General features: G+C 44.2%; 2 non-coding genes across 2 annotated transcripts; both read right to left on the bottom strand.

Annotated features, from left to right (window-relative positions):
- Positions 1-4,544: 4,544 nt before the first annotated feature.
- On the bottom strand, positions 4,545-4,618 carry Trnaa-cgc (transfer RNA alanine (anticodon CGC)). The gene has a single exon. It is a non-coding gene; the product is annotated as a tRNA-Ala (tRNA).
- A 5,326-nt stretch (positions 4,619-9,944) lies between these two features.
- Positions 9,945-10,016, bottom strand: Trnaa-cgc (transfer RNA alanine (anticodon CGC)). The gene has a single exon. It is a non-coding gene; the product is annotated as a tRNA-Ala (tRNA).
- Between the last annotated feature and the right edge of the window lie 3,576 nt (positions 10,017-13,592).

The following is a 13,592-nucleotide window of genomic DNA, read 5'->3' as shown; positions in this document are numbered from 1 at the left end:
ATCCGAACATTAAATTCACCATGGAGCTAGAAAAGGACGGTCAGTTTCCGTTTCTGGATGTCCTGGTGAAGAAGAAGGCGAATGGCACCTTCAGCCACAGTGTGTACCGAAAGCCAACACTCACAGACTTATACCTACAGGCAGACAGCTGCCACCACCCAGCACAGAAGACTGCGGTGCTTAGAACACTCGTACACCGAGCCAAGACACTGTCTGACTGACAACCTGGCAGGGGAACTTGAACATCTTCAAAAAGTGTTTGCGAACAACGGTTTCTCATCCAGGGACATCCGCAGAGCTCTACATCCCGCCAGACATCAGGATACACCGGAGAACGAGCAAGAAGAAGAAATCAAGAAGCTGGCATTTTTACCATATGCAGGGCCTGTTTCTGCCAAGATCAGCAGAATACTAATGAAACATAACATCAAGAGTGTCTTCTGCCCACCTAGCAAAATCAGGGCTTTACTTGGAACAGTCAAAGATGACCTGGGCTTAAGGAAGCCTGACATTTACAATATTCCTTGTGAATGCGGTATGTCCTACATTGGCCAAACGACTAGAACGGCGGAAATCAGATGTAAGAAACACCAGCGACATACCAGGCTAAGGCAGGCCACAAAATCAGCAATAGCAGAACACTGCCTAGAGTTGGAACATTCCATAGATTATGAGAACACGAAGGTCATGGTCCAGACCCCCAGGTTCTAGGATAGTGTCATCACTGAATCTATAGGGATGAAGATGGCACAAAACCTGATTAACCGCGAAGCAGGATATCAGCTAAGCACTTCATGGAACCCGGCATTTGAACTGCTGAAGCAAAACCGGAGAAAATATGTTTCCAACACCAACAACGAGCCTCAGACATCCGCACACTGCGGATACGAACCAAGAAGGGAACACCAGGAGGCCACGACCGCAGTTGGAGACGGCCGGAGTGGGCGCGGACGGAATAGGGAACACCTAGAGCGGCAGGATAGCGCGACTCGCGGGCGCGGACCACCAGGCACCGGGTACCGGGCAGGCATAAATATGCGACCCGGTCCAGCAAGCAGCCAGCCTCAGGGAACACCTGATGAAGACGTCAAGTAATGACGTCGAAATATCGTGTTTGGAAGACGCTGATATCCGGCAGAAAACCCGATTTCCACGAGATGTCATCAAATCGCAGGGAAAGTCAAAGAAATTTCAAGTATACAGTAACCTACTTCCTTTGTTTTCGGACTGCATTTCCTTAGGATCCTTCCAATGAATCTGCTTTACTGATGATTCATTTTATATGGTCATTCCATTTTAAATCACTTCTAATGCCTACTCCCAGATAATTCATGGAATTTACTGCTTCCAGTTGTTGACCTGCTATATTGTAGCTAAATCATAAAGAATCTTTCTTTCTATGTATTCGCAGTACATTACATTTGTCTACATTGAGATTGAATTGCCATTCCCTGCACCATGCGTCAATTCGTTGCAGATATTCCTGCACTTCAGTACAATTTTCCATTGTTACAACCTCTCGATATACTACAGCATCATCCGCAAAAAGCCTCAGTGAACATCCGATGTTATCAACGAGGTCGTTTGTATATATTGTGAATAGCAACGGTCCTACGACACTCCCCTGCGGCACACCTGAAGCCACCTTCTTCGGAAGGTCTCTCTCCATTGAGAATGACATGCTGCGTTCAGTGATCTAGGAACTCTTCAATTCAATCACACAATTGGTCTGGTAGTCCATAAGCTCTTGATTTGCTCATTAAAGGACTGTGGGGAACTGTATCAAACGCCTTGTGGAAGTCAAGAAACACGGCATGTACCTGGGAACCCGTGTCTATGGCCCTCTGAGTCTCGTGGACGAACAGCACAAGCTGGGTTTCAAACGGTCGTCTTTTTCGAAGGCCATGCTGATTCCTACAGAGCAGATTTCTTGTCTCCGGAAAAATCATTATACTCGAGCATAATGTGTGTTCCAAAATTCTACGCCGGCCTGTGTGGCCGAACGGTTCTAGGCACTTCAGTCTGGAACCGTGCGACCGCTAAGGTCGCAGGTTCGAATCCTGCCACGGGCATGGATGTGTGTGATGTCCTTAGGTTAGTTAGGTTTAAATAGTTCTAAGTTCTAGGGGACTGATGACCTCACATGGTAAGTCCCATAGTGCTCAGAGCCGTTTGAACGAAAATTCTACAACTGATCGACGTTAGAGATATAGGTCTATAGTTCTGCACTCTGTTCGACGTCCCTTCTTGAAAACGGGGATAACCTGTGCCCTTTTCCAATCTTTTGGAACGCTACGCTCTTCTAGAGACCTACGGTACACCGCTGCAAGAAGGGGGGCAAGTTCCTTCGCGTACTCTGTGTAAAATCGAACTGGTATCGTATCAGATCCAGCGGCCTTTCCTCTTTTGAGCGATTTTAATTGTTTTTCTATCCCTCTGTCATCTATTTCGATATCTACCATTTTGTCATCTGTGCGACAACCTAGCGAAGCAACTACAGTGCAGTCTTCCTCTGTGAAATAGCTTTGGAAAAAGACAATTAGTATTTCGGTCTTTAGTCTGTCATCCACTGATTCAGTACCATTTTGGTCACAGAGTATCTGGACATTTTGTTTTGATCCACCTTTGACATAAGACCAAAGTTTCTTAGGATTTTCTGCCAAGTCAGTACATAGAACTTTACTTTCGAATTCATTGAACGCCTCTCGCATAACCCTCCTCACACTACATTTCGCTTCGCGTTATTTTTGTTTGTCTCCAAGGCCTTGGCTATGTTTATGTTTGCTGTGAAGTTCCCTTTGCTTCCGCAGCAGTTTTCTAACTCGGTTGTTGTACCACGGTGGCTCTTTTCCATCTCTTACGATCTGGCTTGGCACATACTCATCTAACGCATAATGTACGATGGTTTTGAACTTTGTCCACTGATCCTCAACACTTTTGTGTTGAGCCATCAGGTACTCTGAAATCTGCTTTTTGTCACTTTCGCTAAACGGAAAAATCTTCGTACCTTTTTAAATATTTCTATTTACGGCTGAAATCACAGATGCTGTAACCGCTTTATGATCGCTGATTCCCTGTTCAGCGTTAACTGTTTCAAATAGTTCGGGTCTGTTTGTCAACAGCAGGCCTAGTATGTTATCGCCTCGAGTCGGTTCTCTCTTTAACTGCTCAAGGTAGTTTTCAGGTAATGCACTTCAAAAAATTTCACTGGATTCTTTGTTCCTGCCACCTGTTACAAACGTTTGAGTCTCGCAGTCTATATCTGGTAACTATAAAATTTTCCTTCAGGTGTTCTGCCACAACAGCTACTGAGCCAGGGGTCCTATAGAGACATCTAATTACCATGTTTGAGCCTGGTTTAACCGTGACCTTCACCCAAATTATTTCACATTTCAGGTCTCCGTCAATTTCCTTCGATACTATTACACTTTTTATCACTATAAAAACGCCTCCCCCTTCACTGTCCAGTCTGTCTTTGCCATATACATTCCAATCTGAGTTTAGAATTTCATTACTGTTTACATCTGGCTTCAGCCAACTTTCCGTCCCTAGTACTATGTGGGCATTGTGACCGTTTATTACCGAGAGTGACCGTTTATTAATGAGAGCAGTTCTGGGACCTTTCTATACACGCTCCTACGGTTTGCTATTACCACATTAATATTGTCATTCCCTGTTGCGTTTTGGCTACTGCTACCTTGTTGCGTCTCAGGGGGGCGTCTTATCGGGCGTAGGGAGGGAATTCTCTAACCTAAAAAAACCCACATGTGCACTCCACACGTACTCCGCTACTCTTGTGACTGCTTCCTGCGTGTAGTGCACGCCTGACCAATTCAGAGGGCCCTACATTTCTCCACCCGATAGTGGAGGTCGAGAAACTTGCAGCCCAGATCTCCGCAGAATCGTCTGAGCCTCTGGTTTAAGCCTTTCACTCGGTTCCAAGGAAACGACAATAAAAATAGTTATCTCTGATTTCACACCGCGAGCGAGGCTTTCCGCCTTCACCAACTCCGTCAACCGCCTGTATGAACTGAAGATTACCTCTGAACCCAGACGGCAGGAGTCATTGGTGCCGACATGAGCAGCAATTTGCAGTCGGGTGCATCCCGTGTTCACTATCGCCGCCGGCAGGGCCTTCTCCACATCTCTGATGATACCCTCCGGCAAGCAGACAGAGTGAACACTGGCCTTCTTCCCCGACCTTCCCTCTATTTCCCTACGGGGCTACGTCACCCGCCTAACATAGGAGCTCCCAATCCCAGGTGCCCCCTTCATTTTTTAATAACTCGGAAAAAAAAGACGATTGTCGGTTTGAGTTGCACATACATGTTTGTGATGCACTCCGCACGCCATAGCGAAGGCTTTGGAGCAACATTTCAATGGGGGGATGGCAGCCCAGGGTCTTACAGGTCACCATCGTCCTCCCGCTATGAGGTCGAACTACGAAATCCGCTTGCTTGGAGGAAGAATCTTGTACGCTGAATTTTATAGAATATGGTGATAGGCAAAAGTTTTCATGTACTGCTGCATGGAGAAACAAAAATTGGAGGAGCTGGGATTTGAACCCAGGACTTTCTGCGTGCGAAGCAGACACTCTACCACTGAGTTACACCAAGCCAGAGCAACTACATCTGGGACGTGGATTCTACTGTCATTATTTCGTATGTTTGAACGGTACAGTGAGTGCACTTGGGATAAGTGTATGCGCAATCAAGCGAGGTACGCACGGCGTTTAGTTTGGTGGACCGAATTCGTAAACCCACAATTAAAGAAATGTGTGATCCAATATGCCCGGGACATAGCATACTGGAGGAAGCACACATTAGAGTTTTACTTCTCATGCTTGCGCCAGTTTTTTAGTGATCCCGCTCGGATCATCAGCCAAAACCTTCGAATAAAACGTATTAAAGCCAAAATTACAACTTTGGTGCGACGGCCACTGGACGGTCCTAAAGTAAGAGCGCGGACTGGGACTGATATTATGCAGGGAAAGCTTTCTATCTTCCATATTGTCAGGGAAGCTAAACGTGGAAGGCAGAAGCTACTCCAAAATCTTCAACACGACTGAGGCCAGGAGTACAACACGCAGAACGACATCAGATATCGTGTGTTGTAACATACTATACAAATCTTTATGCGGAGCCGGAAATCGACTCACCAATGGAAGAAGTCTCCCATTACCATGACTGTTACTGCTGATGACAATGTTGACCTTCTGGCAAATATCACGAATGAAGAACTCAAGGTTGACACAATAGGATCATACCGCCACAAATCAGCAGGATTAGACGGTCTCCCCGTAGAATTTTACACACGCTTCTGGGCCCTTATTGATGAATTAACAACTATTATAATGAATTTCTGCAAGGTGACCACTTTGCAATAGAATTCACTGAAGGCTTGGTCGTCTTGATTCCCGAAAAAGTGCACAGCCGCTCTTTGCACGATTTTCGACCCATTACATTGTTAAACGCTGATTTTAAAATCTTGACTCGTTTATTAAATCATAGGCTGAAACCCATTCTCACGAAAATTATTGGGCCATACCAGACGAGCGCCGGCACAGGTCGATCCATGACGAATGTTTTATGTGCCTACAGGGACGTCTCACATTTAACTTGGATCTGTAAATGCCAACTTGGGATTATGGTTTTAGGTTTCGGAAAGGCCTTTTGTAGGATTAGCCACAAGTTTTTAACAAACCTCATGCACAAAATTGGGTTTAGTCATCAGTTCCTTCAGCTTTGCAAAAATGCATCGTTGGAACAACGTCTAGAATAAAGGTTAATGGTCAGCTCACCACTAGTGTGCCCATAAACCAATCTGTTCGCCACGGCTGCCCTCTCTCGATGTCGTCGTTTGCCATCGCGGTTGAGCCGCTAACGTTTAATCTGCATGCACAACTCGCCGGCCCCACGGTCAAAACAGTTTGCTATGCTTATGCTGATGACATCAGCGTCATTGTTCATACGACAGATGATATTGCAACGGTGCGCCGCCTGACCACAATGTACACGCATTCCTCCGATGCGTTGATAAATGACCACAAATCTAAAATTCTTCCTCTCGGACCACTTGATGAACGCATGGTATCATCTTGGTTGCAACGCGTTGACAAGTTTAAGCAACTAGGAATGACTTTGCTGCCGGACCCGCGCGAGATGTCTAAGACGAACTGGCAACTTATACTCAACACAGTTCGAGCAACACTCCAGGAACATAAGACTAGATCTCTCAACCGTTTCCAACGAGCGCAGTTTATAAATGAGTTTGTTCTTAGTAGAATCTATCATAGCGCCGCCGTGTTACCAATACCCGATGACATTGCTCAGAAGCTGCTTGTTGCCATCTATTGGTTTGTCTGGCGAGGCAATATCTTCAAAACTCAACTTCACACGTTAACACTGGCTCGCCACGCAGGCGGGTTAGTTATCAACAATGTACGCCCACTGTGTCTTGCGGTGTTCTTCAATAGAACGTCAAAAATACTTGGCTGCAATCACAATGGAATATCGAAGAGTCTCTTTACCTCCTTACTACCTCAGGATGTGAGGCCGCCAATCCATGTTGGGCGCATCAATGAACAGTTGGGTACGTCCGCGTCTATTACACGGAAATCAGCTACCTGCCCCAGTCGCCTCAACATTTTAATACCTCTACCCTTTACACTGAACTGACGAAGCGACAACGAAGTCCGATCGAAAAGAAACAGCCGGAAAAAACGTGGCAATATATATGGGCGAACATCAATAACCCAGTTATTACGTTGGACATAGCGTCTGTATGGGATGACATTGTAAATGAAAAGGTCATCACAGGCGAAACGCTGCATAAAATTAAACTACGTCCTACACCATACTGTAACCAGTGTCATCTTATTGACACCCTTGCTCACACCTTCGTTTGCAGAGAACGTCATTGGGAACTGGACGAGGAAAAAGCAATCTATTATTAATAGGACGACGGGGAATGCGATCACTGTGGAAGATGTGTTACATCCGGACTGGCGATTGTTCGCCGCCGCGAAGGACAATAGTCAAAAAATGGTTCAAATGGCTCTGAGCACTATGGGACTCAACATCTTAAGTCATAAGTCCCCTAGAACTTAGAACTACTTAAACCTAACTAACCTAAGGACATCACACACACCCATGCCCGAGGCAGGATTCGAACCTGCGATCGTAGCAGCCTCGCGGTTCCGGACTGCAGCGCCAGAACCGCACGGCCACCGCGGCCGGCACAATAGTCACGCCTGGCTCCTCGGACAATTAGCGTACTACATTGTTACCCAACATCATGCAGATCTCAACGTTTTCATTTTGTATATTCAGGAACAACATCATCATTTGAGAAAACATCCTAAGTATAAACAGTTGTTCCAAAACTTTCTTATCTGCACTGTACCTCCAAGCTGAAAGGCGTTCCACATTGGACTACTTCATGTCTGGAAATACAACTTACACTTAGTTGAGAAGCGCTGGTGCGACAAAGCCACATGCAATCACGCCAGTCAAGGAAACAAAATACTTAAAGAAGAAATGTTATATTATTTATAGGAGCAGTCTTTTCTTTGCTTTTAATTTCTTTGTTCTATTGATGGTTATATACTGATACGACGCAAACTGCGTATTCAGTAGGTGAGAAGCTACCACCCAAGAAGACTCAAATTTCCTTTCTTTCTTCATGTTTATTTGTTGTCACTATGATTCATGTCCAACTTATAACTGCATATACCTATATTATAAAAAAAAAATTATAAACCAAGAAACAAAAAAAAATGAACATAATTTTAAATAAAACCTAAACATTAACAGTGGCAGAGCACTGGAAACAAATAAAAGAAATAAATGAAAAGTGGCGTATTGGTTGGTTGAATCCTGGAAAGGGGGGAAGGAGACATTGTGGCCAGGCCTCGGGTTTCGAAAAAAAGGAAAAAAACAGAAAAAATGAAGTCTTAGAACATTGGACTGCAGATCGTGGTGTCCCAGTTTCAATCCCGGGTGCCCACTTCATCTATCAATAACTCGAGGAAAAAAAAGACGATTGTCACTGAGTTGCAAATACATATTTGTGATGTACTCCGCACGCCGTACCGAAGGCTTTGGAGCAACATTTCAATGGGGGGGGATCGCAGCCCAGGGTCTCGCAGGTCATCGTCCTCCCGCTATGAGGTCTGTGGGGCGGCAGGTGGGATAAATGTTGCTGTTATATAAATGTTTGAATGTTGAAACACTTCACGGCCGATGCACCATATGTGGGGCGGCTGGTGGAAATTTATGTTCTATAAATGTAGAATCGTAATGTAACTGCAGAAAAGATGCAATTCCCTGCCGTTTAACCATATGTGGACTGCTGGTGAAATTATGTTGTTTAAAATGAATGTTCCTATTATTTATGCTGCTGTTTTGCCGTTCTCAACACTGGCTCTCTAACTACAATATTGGCAAACAGAAAGTATTAGCAAAACGTGAAGCCCGTAATTAGAATTTCTAGTGCCCACTTCATCTGAGAAACACACTTATAGCTGCAGCTTATAGCTCTGAGGAATTAGGAGATTGTCTGGGATTCATAATCAAAAACGATTTTCTAAAATAGTTGAGTATATTCTGAAAGCCACCGACGAAAAAAAAAAAAAAAAAAAAAAAAAAAAGAATCCACACAATCCGACTAACAGAGCAGTTCAGAGTCTAATGAGCTGATGCAACTATAACTGTCCAAATTAAATGTTTAAGTGAATGCCCGCCATAATTTGATGATAATGTTCATCAAACGCCACACTAAATAATGGTAGAATGTCTGTCCCGCGGCGGCACGTGAAAATACGACATACGCAAACTGAAGATAGATAATTAAATCATCCCAGAATTAACACTTCACTCGAAAATGATTTCATGGTTACGCGTATCCCGGGTAACTTAATACGGCATCCGAGGCAGTTTATAGCAATAATACCGACGCGACGCGACTACCGACACAGATGGTGTGCTATTCAGCGTCTGGAGAGAACTGGGGCCTTTCTTCCTCTCGCAGCGTTCTTATATATAAAGCCGCGGTGCGGACGGCTAAGGGAACGCCAGATCAAATCGGCTCTCCCGACTAGCCGCTGGGCTAGTAATGCACCACATTAAGTTATTGAATAAATTATCGCTTCCTTTGCTGATGGCCGATGAAGCTCTCAATTTAAATGTGCATTCAACACACAGGTAATTAATCATAATAAAAGTCTTACGTGGCAAAGTTAAATATTTTGGGCGAAAGAATTAATTTAATTACACTACACGCAGTAGACGAGCTCTAAACCTGCGCTTTGGAGATAAGCTATCGCTATAGTTTTATAGTTATCGAGTTGAAACTTCTCACATCTTTATGATTATAGCGGATCTCCATTCTACTTAAATTTAAACATCCTAGCCTTATTTATTAGCCTACTTAATCTATCTTGCTTCCTTAATTTTTAAGACAAAAACCAGAAAATCATGAATTTCTAATAAAATCTTAATTTGTGAGATCCAAAGTACTGTTTCTATTAAATTATTATGGAAAAGGAATCTAAATATAAATTTTTAAATCTCTAGCTCTTTTCTGTTGCACCAATGATTTTTACAGAAAAACGTCCAAATTTCGAAAATGGTTAAAGTTATTGAACTGACATTCAACACATGTTGATTTAGTATTACTCCTGACATGCTAGAAACGTTTCAGGTTATTTACTTGATTTTTAAAGTATTGCGCAACATTTATGACGTCAGAGCTAGTTACAGCGGACTGGCTGGCACACAATGGAAAGACTGATGTGAATTTACTACGGCGTGAGTAGGCTGCTTCCCTACAGGTCGAACTGTACGAAATCCACTTGCTTGGGGGAAGAATCTTGTACACTGAATTTTATAGAGTATGGTGATAAGCAGAAGTTTTCATGTACTGCTGCATGGAGAAACAAAAATTGGAGGAGCTGGGATTTGAACCCAGGACTTTCTGCATGCGAAGCAGACACTCTACCACTGAGTTACACCCCCGCCAGAGCAAGTACATCTGGGACGAGTGTCTCGTGTATCCTACTGTCATCATTTCTTAGGTTTGAACGGCACAGTAAGTGTTCGAGGAACCCATTCATGGTAAGGGCTAAGCAGCGTCGACTTCGTGGAGCAACGGTAGCGCGTCTAACTCCAAATCAGAAGGTTGCGTGTTCAAATCACATCGGGGTCACACTGAAATTTTCGTTTACGAAAGCCATAGGCGAGTATGTCAATTCGATCAGATACCAAACGATTACAGAGAACAGACGAACAGAACCTGCTTGGAAGAGGCTACTAGCACAATGTTCGCATTCAGATATTAAGGTGAAGGCGTTGACAGTTTGACACGCACTTTCTCCAGGCGCAAAGCGTCTAGCATTTTTGTTATTTATATCGTTTAACGCTAATATCTAACAGAGATAATGATTACGCAATATTTTGCTCTATTAGACGTCCTTAGCAAGGCTGAGTGTAATATTTTCCCTTACGTTACCGGAACACGAAGATTGTGAAATGGGGTATAGCTCAGTCCTACGTTCATCTTGAGACGCGACAGCAATCGGACGTCTATCCGATCCGCCGTTTCCCTCGAGTTGTGAATATTTACTTTTGTCTGTGGTGTTTCTGTGTCTGCTGTTCTTCGTTGTTTCGTCGCCTTAGTGCTTGTTTTGTGTCTTGTGTTGTATAGCGGCTTTGCCGCATTAATTGTGATGGATTCTCAGTTGTTTCTTGCGGAAGTGTACGCTCAGTTTTCAATTTAACAAGGCAACCAGGAATGTTCAACCGACTTCGTTGGAAATTCATGAATGGATAGTAGACACGATTGGCATTACTTCGGACCAGGTACATGCAGCATATTTTGATACTGAACTTTACTGCTTTTTTGTGAAGTCGCTGAGCTCGGTTTTGCTAGGTAAGATTTTGCTAAAACATGGTGAGCAGGTGTAGTTTCATCACTGAGATGATTCCGTTAGCACTGTTACTGTTTCTAATGCAGAAATTACGTATACCAATGTTGGGGTTTATAATATTCCCCCTTAAGTTGATAACAATTATCTCAAGGAAGCTTTGCTTGCTTATGGTGCCGTTCGTTCAACTCGTAATGAACGTTGGTCTGCGCAACATAAACTGCAGTGTTATAACGGTGTTAGATCGGTTGAGATGCACATTAAGTCAAATATACCGTCCCATCTGGTTATCTGCTGTTATTGTGTTCATCTTTCTTACGAGGAGCAAGTTGGTACATGCTTTCTGCGTAATGAAAATGGCAATGTTTGTGCTAACTGCTCTAAGCGGGTATTTGTGCTTAGAAATGTCCTGGCACAGCGCCGCAAATTAACGGTTGCCGATCTTGTGTCAGCGGCTTCCTCCAGTGTTTCCTATCAGCCTTCTGCAATATCTTCTTTACAACAGGTGTCACCCTCCTCTGATGCAGGTTTTCCCCCGTTACCGCCTCGACAAGATGTACCGGCTGCTCCTATTCCGATTCCTTCTGTCTCAACTAACAAACGCCGTCCCGCTAGTGATAGTCTACTGGCTGCATGTTTAGTGAGTACTTGAAGCGAAAATGTTTCCCACATCTGAACAGGTACTTTTCGAATATGCTTAGCATTGAAAAAAAAGCTTAACCAACACCCTCCTTTTCGAAGGCAATGTTCGCTCCTCCGCCAGCTTCTTAAATGGCACCGGTACAGGGGAACATCGGTATGGACTCATGATAGACGGGACATTCTAGCCAGGTCACAGTTATTTGCCTTACTCGACGAGCTTTCACCTGCCTGCATCAACCACGCTCCTTAAGCCCCATGCCAGCATACAAATATCACAAAAAATTAAGGACAACTAGAAAACATTTGTGAGAATGTGTTTCAGTGACGGGGAGGGGGAGGGGGAGACGTCGTGGCCAGGCCTCGGGATTCGACCCCTGCCCACCACGCCTTCACCGACCTGACACTAACGTCATTATATGCAAAAAAGAAAAGCAAAGAAGTGGCTAGAATACAAAAAAAGTCGTAGAGCATTCGACGGCAGATCGAGAGGTCCCCGGTTCAATCCCGGGTGCCCCCTTCATTTTTCAATAACTCGAAAAAAAAAAAAAGACGATTGTTGCACATACATGTTTGAGATGCACTCCGCACGCCCTACCGAAGGCTTTGGAGCAACATTTCAAATGGGGGGGGGGGGGGGGAGATCGCAGCCCAGGGTCTTGCAGGTCACCGTCCTCTCGCTATGAGGTCGAACTGTACGAAATCCGCTTGCTTGGGGGAAGAATCTTGTACGCTGAATTTTATAGAATATGGAGATAGGCAAAAGTTTTCATGTAGTGCTGCACGGAGAAAAAAAATGGAGGAGCTGGGATTTGAATCCAGGACTTCCTGCATAATGAGCAGCAGTTTTAGTTTGATGAAAATACACGATCTGTACAATCAAGTTCTTTAGAAGTACGCTACTGGATTGTGGATACCATTGGCCTCGCCACCGATCAAGTGCACACCAATACTAAGATTTGGACCAGTACTGCTTCTTCCCGTGTTGGTGGAACGAATACTGCAAAAATTCGGAGGAGGCGTTGAATTCAAACACCGCGACGGGACTCTAAGTACTGTTCAAGTGCGTAAGGCTGTTGTAGAGTTCACGAATGTACGGGTCTTTAATCTCCACCCTGAATTTGACAACTTTTATTTGAAAGAAGTGTTATCGCGATATGGTGAGGTACGGAGCATTAGACACGAACAGTGGTCTCGGTTGCACAAACTGCAGTGTTTTAGTGGTATCCGATCTGTTTAAATGAAAGTTAAAGTTAGGATTCCTTCTCATGTGATGATGTGTGGCTGAAAGTCACAGGTTACATATCCCGGACAGCCTTTCACTTGTTTTATTTGCATTGAAAGCAGTCATTTACGACAGAATTGCCCGAAGAGGGTCACTGTGCTCAAACCCACGCTACAGCAAAAGCGGAGGTTAACTTTAGCTGACAAACGCCGAACTTCAATAAATGCCCAGAACTCTAGCACCTTGTCCATGGGTTGAAATTGCGTGACTCTTGGGAAATAGTACATAAGGATCGCGAGGCATTCACGCATTTCGCAAACAATTCTGCAAGCCGGATAGACCGTATTTGTGTGTCTGAGAATTTAAGCCACAATGTCGTTAAGAGCGACATTGCTCCCGTTCCTTTTTCTTGTCACAGTGCCCACCTCCAGCGCTCCCAACTGTATGGTGGGAGAGGGTGCTTTAAACTGAATGCCAGCTTATTACACGATACACAGCTCGATGCCGAAATTCATCGAACGTGGGACTAACTACGATGCACACAAACCCGATACCATTCGATTATCGATTGGTGGCTCCCTGCATGTAAACCTAAACTGCGATCTATAGTCAAACGTTACGCCTATCAGAAATACTTTTGGTCCATGCAAACGATCGAGTTTTATTTCTCCTGTCTCCGTGCACTGTATCACTCAGATGGTATTCCAGTTGATGATACTTAACGTCACATAAAAGAGTAAAAAGCAAAGATCACGAATTTGTACAAAAAACAGATGCAGGGCACTATAATGCGGTCTCAATAGA

This window comes from Schistocerca serialis, chromosome 4 (assembly GCF_023864345.2).
Source record: "Schistocerca serialis cubense isolate TAMUIC-IGC-003099 chromosome 4, iqSchSeri2.2, whole genome shotgun sequence".
Classification (NCBI taxonomy): domain Eukaryota; kingdom Metazoa; phylum Arthropoda; class Insecta; order Orthoptera; family Acrididae; genus Schistocerca; species Schistocerca serialis.
The sequence above is the reverse complement of the archived record's forward strand: the minus strand, read 5'-3'. Positions and strand labels throughout refer to the sequence as shown.